The sequence below is a fragment of the Calidris pugnax genome, unplaced genomic scaffold (assembly GCF_001431845.1).
Source record: "Calidris pugnax isolate Ruff unplaced genomic scaffold, ASM143184v1 scaffold111, whole genome shotgun sequence".
Lineage (NCBI taxonomy): Eukaryota > Metazoa > Chordata > Aves > Charadriiformes > Scolopacidae > Calidris > Calidris pugnax.
In genome coordinates this window covers 1,402,657-1,409,103 of record NW_015090872.1, presented here as the reverse complement: position 1 = coordinate 1,409,103, position 6,447 = coordinate 1,402,657, and positions in this window count along the sequence as shown.

Sequence of the window (6,447 nt, the reverse complement as noted above, 5' to 3'; positions counted from 1 at the left end):
ATGCAAGTTATAGTGCTGTCTGCCTGTGTGGCCGGGCTGGAGTTTCTGGGACTTTGCCACAATTAAAAGGGCTTAATATTTCATCCAGAAATTGCTTTTGGCCTCAGACCAGTAACTTAATGGTTGCTAAGTGTTGAGCATGGGTTGTGGGATTTCTGTACGTGCTTCCAGCTCATCAACATTTCCATGTAACCCCTGCTGTCCCCAGTCTGAGGAAGCTGAAGGCCACCCTGACCTTCATCCTCTCGGGGAAAATCTCTCTTCCCCCTCTTCTCACACCGTTTTTTTCCCTCTTCTCTCTTCATTGTTGGAAATTGCATTAATTTCTCTCCTCCAGCTGCTGGTAAAATGCAAGGCTGTGTACTGGGGGCCCAATGCAACTTCCATTTTTTTCCAAATATAAAAAAAAATATATTTGAAAAATGAAAATGAAAAAAAATAATGGGGGAGGAGGGATAGGAAAGGCTGCCTGCAAGCTGCATGCAGCAAGCCCAAGTGGGCTGCGCAGCGAGGGGAATTTGGAAATGCATAAATGGGTTATTAGCTCCGTTAAAACCCTCTGCCAAATTTGTTATCAAAGAGATCTGACGAAGCTGTTACTCAGAGCTCACGCATCAGAAGAAATAGCTTTAATGATTTTGAGTTATTCTCTATCAATATTTATAGGGCTGCGTATTTGGGAATCTTTTATGTAAGATCTCAAAGGTTTTGGGGAGCTGCTGAGTGCCTCCCGCTGGTGCCAGCATCCCCTTATCCAGGCAAGGCTCGGAGCAGAAAATGGGCTTTTGAGATGGAATTGGGGAGGGGGGGTGTCTCCCCTGTCTTTCAGCTGGCAGAGTGGCCGTGCCGGGTGTGGATGCCCCAGCTGCTGGTGCCTGGCTGCTCCTGGTGAGGGAGGAAGATGAGGTCGGACACAGCTGGTCCGGGCAGCGCTGGGGCGGGGGCACGTCTTGGTCCATCGGCCAGCTGGGGATGCTGCTGGGGGTCAGCTAGCCCTGAGGCTGTGGGGAGAGCTGGTCGTCGAGGTTTGATTTTGGTTCAGTTGAGACGATGTAAAAATAACAGGCTGTGGCTGAGTGGCGCGTGGTTGATGCCAGCTTAACCCAGCCCCGCTGCTTTCACTGAACGTTGGGTCTTCTGCACAGCACCGGCTGCATGTACAGGCCAAAAATGCCCAAATTTTTTTGTAGCTGATGGGATTTGCTACAAATCCTCTCCCAAATGGGACAGAAATAATGTTGCAGAACCAGGTGGATTGTAATGTTTCAATTTAACGATGCTAATAGAGAAACTTAAGGGTTCACCTTGTCCAGCTGAAAAGCTCGTGTTCTCCATAGTATTTGCATACTGCGAATAGTGCACTTCCAAAAGACCAGCTTATTCTTAAGAATATAAACAAAATTGCAAGGAGGCAGCTGTAGTTTTCTGTTGCTATCTCCCCATGCTCTTTAGGAGCTGGTAGATGAAGTGGTTCACTGTTCATCAGCATGGTGGGCTATCATACCTGCTCGTCGTCAGACCTCTTGTAAATTCTCTATTAAGCACGTATAATCCAATTTATAAATCATACAAATGAAAATTAAGCCTGTGTAATGCTACCAATGAGTCTTTCTAGATGCTGTTCATGGAAAACTCTGGTTGTTCACTGTATGTAGGTTTTATCACTTTTGTGTCACCGGAAAGTAATAAACACTTGGGTGACTTAAATTATTCACTCCAATTCCTTGTAAAGCGTTTGACATCCTGTGCATCAGAGGTATCAGAATGTGAAATTACTGTCACCTTCTGTTCCATGTTTTGAGGGAAGAGAAAATCGTGGTTTGATTATGTAATGGCAAGGATGTGGAGAAAGCTGACATTTTTGGATGAATCTCTTACCACTAAAAATGGAGCATGAGGCTGTTAAAAGTGCAAGACGTGCACTTCTGCATCAAAATTCAACGGGTACCTTTCCTGGTGTTTCCCGGTGCTCCTTAATTCCCCAGTCACATACAAGTTCCAAACTAATAGTAACTCACTATAGAGTGGCTTTTTTCCCCTGCATTTCCCTGATAATGACATATTTGGTCCTCAAAGGAACAAGAAGAGTTTTGTTCCAACATTTCAGCGCACAAGTTTTTATCCTAAAAATTGATCAGTTGGTACCCCTGTGCTTACTCCAGAAATCTCTACGGAAGTAAAAGGAGCATGGAAGAAGGAAAGGCACTGTTTGGGTTCTTAAATTGTAGAGAAGAGTTACACATCCAAAATGATGGAAAACACCTCAGCATCATCCTCCTTAAATGAAAAAGTAATAGTCTAAAGCATTATATGTGTATGTAATCCAAACAAATATTCCCCTTTCCAAGCAGATGTCTAGTATTAACTGATTAAAAAAAATAATCTTTTTCCTTTTTTTTTCTTGCTAGATTTAAACCCTGGAAAAGCTTTAGATGGCTTAAAGAGGAGCTAAATCCATCACTCCTAGTAAATCATCAGCAAATGAAGCTGAAATCCCGTGATGCTGTATATAATTCCTGGTTCCCTGCAAGCTTGCTGTGCTTGGGCAAGTCCTAGGGCTTGGGGTCGGCAGGAGCATCCCGGAGAGGCTGGTGGGGCTCTCTCAGGGTGGGCTCCCTGCCTCTCCCTCCACTGTGCCCAGCTGATATGGTGTTCATCATCTACCTCATTTCTGCCTGGTACATGACCCAGCTATATGTTTATTTTGAGATTTGAAGAAAAAACATATTACTTGGTCCAGATATATGTTTATTTTGAGGTTTGAAGAACAAAGCGTATTAATTTAGACTAGCTTTTTGGACCAAACAAATGGGTTGGCTGATACCAACCTGAAAAATAAACTTTCCCAGCTTCACCTGCTAAGGCCCCTTGAGGAATGACTGTGGGCAGGAAAAAGTTTCTGGTGTTTCCATCAGAGATAAGGAAAGCCAATGCTAGCCTGCCTTGTTGAAGGAATGCTGCCTTTCCCCTTGCATAGTTTGGGGGCTGAAGGGCTGTGTGAGTCCTTGCAGCTGGTGAGGTTCAGGCACAGAGCGCCGGACACGTGTATGTAAAAATAAATCTGTGGCACAGTGAGAAATGACAAACACGTCAGGAAAAGGGCTGTCTGTGGCTTCTGTGTGAGTAATACGTCCGGGCTCCTTCCCTCCCCTCCCACGGCAGCAAGAACGGGCTCTGCTCAGCTGCCCTCTGCTCCCAGGCGGTGTGAATAGGAGGGTTTGGCTCTACTGCACAGCTTTATTATTTTTTTTTCTTGAAGGAGTGTTTTCCCTGAGTAGGAATGATGATGAGAGACTCGATAACCTCGGCTGATATCCCCTCGCTCCTGTTAATGATTTCCTTGGGTCTGGGGCAGAGGCGCAGCAGCCAGGGAAAGCACCGAGGGCTGCAGTGGGGCAGGCAGGGCCAGCCTGCCTGGAGGAATGGCACTGCCTGCCTCTGCCACCTTCTGCTGAGAATACAGCTGGTGGGTTGGCACGTGCTCTGGGACCTGGCCAGGGGTCCCCCCCCAAACCTAAAAGATGCACACAGAATCAGAAACCATGTATTTTCCCCCAGAATTGGGGATACCGAGTGTTTTTTCCTCCTATAGATGGATAATTAATGAAATCTTGTTGTTTCACTACAAGAATGTGAGTGTGTCTGGTAAAGCTGCCTCTTCTTTCTCTGTGGGGCATCTGCCCCAGCAGAGTGTCTGTGGGGAGTAAGTGGAGTGATGCTGCTGCCTGTGGGATTGAATTTCTTGTGTCCTCACCCCTAAAGCCCTGCAAGCGTTGAGGGCATCAGGTCTGGTCCATTCCTGGTATCCCACCTTAACCACAGCACCAGCCCAGGCTGGGGGGCTGCTCAGCCAAGATTGACCCTGCCCCTAAGCAGCATCTTCCCAGACCCTCTGGAGGAGACCTGGAAGGGGGGCTTGAAGGAAAGTGTTTTGTGCAGGTGTCCCCAGCTTGGTGTCTGACCCCCCCGGAGATGTTCTTCAGAGCTTTCCGAACTAGACATTTCTAGTTTGCAGATGGTTTTGGGAAAAGATTAAAGAAAACTTGTCTAGATCATCTCATAAGTTGTATGAGATGCCCCAAGGAGGCAGTGCAGGTACCCCCCAGGTTTCTCTTCCCAGCTGAGAGGGGCTGTTGGGGGTCCCTGGGGTTTTCCTGGGGCTTCCCGCTGGGTTGTGCCTCCGCAGCGAGCGGCGGCGCTTGCTCGCTGCCTTCATCCAGGAGCATCGTTTCCCATTGACCCACCTGGAAGGCTGCCAGAAGCCTTTCACTCAATTTAATCACTCGTTGCTTTAATTATTACCTGCCTGCCTGCCTCGTTTCTGAACGGGTAATCATGAACGGATACAGAACAGGGGAGCACATGCAGAGGTTGAGGGCGATTCCTGGCCCTTTCCGGCTGCGTCGCAGGCTCCTGCGGGGCTCCCTGCCCTGGAGGGCAAGAGCCTCGCTCCAAATGGGTGGCTTTTCTGCATCAGGTGACATGTTAAACCAAATTTTGCAAAAGCAATAAGCTGTTAAATAGCCTGGGGGGTTGGTTTCGCCCCGTGACACACCAGACCTGGTTGGTTGCAGTTCCCACTGGGAATCTGCTGCGTACGGAGCGGCTCTGAGTCACCACCGTTATAGATAGACCCGCACGTGGGATGCAGAGGGGGGGTAATTTGAGGAGTTTTCCTTGTGATGCGCGTAATAAATGGCATTAGAGATTGTGTAATGTGTGGAGCTCCTTTTAGCATGCCACCGATGATTTTGCAAAGATTTATGCGGCATATTGAAAAGCGGGGATTTTTTATTTTGATGTTTGGAAATAGCTGACTGGTTGAATGGGACTCTTTGCAGATCCAGTAAAAAACAGGCATGACTTCATCCTCTCTTTAAAACTTATGCAGAATATGTTTTTTTTTTTTTCTTTTTAAATGACAGCTCTTTTTATAACTCCCCGCTCCTGCAGGGGAGAGGGCAGCGGGGAGGAGGGTTGGAGCTGAGGTGGATCTGGGGGTTTCTTTCCAGCTGCACGGGGACTCGTCACCCACCCACGGCTGCCCTGGCCTGTTTGTGGGGATGAAAAGCTGGGAGAGCTGGGGCAGAGCGCTGATCCTACAAAGGCCTTTTTTTTTTCTAGAGGCACATCTGGTGTGGGGAATCAAATCTGGGACGCCCTGTGAGCAAGTGTTTCTGCGTTTCACAGTCATGTGCATTTCTGAACACAGCCACAGCTGGCTGCGACAAGGAGCAGAATAAAGCGCTGTTTGATGAAGGGAGGCAGGCGAGGCATGGAGTTTCTTTTCGTTGTGAGCCAAAGCAACTATCACCCGCCTGGGTAAGAGCACCCAGTGCGTGGTGCAAGCCCAGCTCACAGCACTGCCATCACTCTCTGGGTGTTTTGGTGCCCCTTGGATGGGCCACATCCAGCCAAAAATAGGGTATGAATGTGAATCTTGCTGCATCCTCACACCCAGGTGTGGCCAGAGCCCAAACTCTTGTGAATGAGGCTATTGGGGTACATATTACCCCCTGGAAAATGAGTGGTGAAGTCAAACTGAGCTAACGAGGTAACTGAGAACCTGGCTCTCAGCAGGTTGCAAATGCAGAGACTCATAAACTATTGGCTTGTCCCACCATTCTTTCCAGTCTCTCCTATTAAGGACTTTTAAAAAAGGAAGCAAGATTAGGATTCCTTTCCCTCCATTCGGTTGCCTCCAGCCTGAGTTTGCAAACAGGGGTGAAATGTTGATAATCTCATGATGCTATTTTGGGGTAGCAAAGGAATATTCTGCAGATGGCAGTGAATTCCTGCTGGGTGTGGAATGGTGGGGATGCTGCAGAGGGGCTGCCCAGCCCTGGGACATGGGGGCTTCACTGTCCCTGGGCTGCAAGCTCCGGCTGAGCCCACCGAGCCATCAACCTGCAGAAAGTCTCTGCAGAGCCACTGCTAGATGTTTGCCTGATTTTCACAGGCCTTTTCTTTGGAGAAATTTCTTCCCATGGCAGGGGGGTTGGAACTAGATGATCTTTAAGGTCCCTTCCTACCCCAACCATTCTATGATTCTATGAAATTTGGGTAGAGAAGGGTTAGAGTGGTGGGAGAAGGGTGTTGGGACGAGCGCAGGTGTTGCCTCCACCCATCTCCTCTGCCCAAAACCAGGTCATACCTGAGGTCGGAGCCCAGGTGCTATGGCAGAGGGCTCTGCTTTCCCCCTCGCTGCAGGGTGGAGGTATAATTAGCTGGAAATGTAGGGCAAAGCCTTTGCCAGTCAAGATTGCGCTGTGTTTCTGCGGCAGAGAGTAAAAGAAAGGTGTCTTTCAGCTCTTTCTTGCGGGGCTCGGGGGCTCGCAGCGTTGCGGGGGGGGCGATGCGGGCTGCTCCCTTCCTCCCAGCCGGGATCCATCACCGCCACCGGGGACGGTTGAGCTGCGGAGCGGCCCCGTTCCGGCAGACGGGGTG